Raw genomic sequence first — 972 nt, forward strand, 5'->3', positions numbered from 1 at the left:
GGCAGCCTGCTGGGACATTCAAGGCGGATTTACACAGAGCCATGAATTAATGCTTCAATTCCTCTCCAAAAAGATAAAACAAAAGGTTGGGGGTCTTATTGAACGGTATTTTTAAAATACAAGGATGTATGTTTCGAGCATTGCAGTAATGATAAAGGTTAGAAAAGTCAGAACGTGTATTTTCATTTCATTTCAGAAATAGAAATTTCATTTCCTATTTGAGTTGTCAAAATATCACTGAAATCTCATTTTTTATCATCTATTAATTAAATGATTTTGTTTTTTAATTGTTGTGGGTTCCCTATATTATTATTAACATTAATAATTATTATGATTTAAATTAAAACTCACACAATATAAACAGTTAATAGTAACCAAATATCAAGCAGTTCAAAACAATATTATAACAAAATTATGACAAAAACCCATTACAAAAATAAAACAACATAAATGATGATAAATAAAACTATTTAACAAATATGTTAACATTTTATAATTGTATTTGATATTTTTATTTTCACAAGCTGTTTACTGTATAGCCTAGAATTACAACCTTTTATAACTTCAAATGTTTTGTTACATTTGTGCTTGAAAATGACTTTTACTATCCTTAATTTGGCTTTTGTATTTATGCTCAGTGACCCATTTTTGTTTTGATTTTGATGTTTGTTTTTGGATCACTGTCCTGTTGGAAGATCCAAACATGGCCCGTCATAAGATCTCTAGCACAGGCTGTCAGGTTTTGATTTTTTATCTGTTGGTATTTGATCAAATCCATGATACCATGTAACTGAACAAGATGTCCAGGACCTCTGGCAGAAAAGGCCTACAGCATTAAAGATACTTTTTTTTTTTTTTGGTACAAAAGTACTTTTTTATCCGTGTGCACCAAACCCATCTTAAGTGTTTGCTGCCAAAAAAGCTATTTTTTACTGACCATCTTTAATGGCATGACAAGTAAACATCGCACTA

Source organism: Abramis brama (assembly GCF_963993115.1).
Source record: "Abramis brama genome assembly, chromosome: 15".
NCBI lineage: Eukaryota > Metazoa > Chordata > Actinopteri > Cypriniformes > Leuciscidae > Abramis > Abramis brama.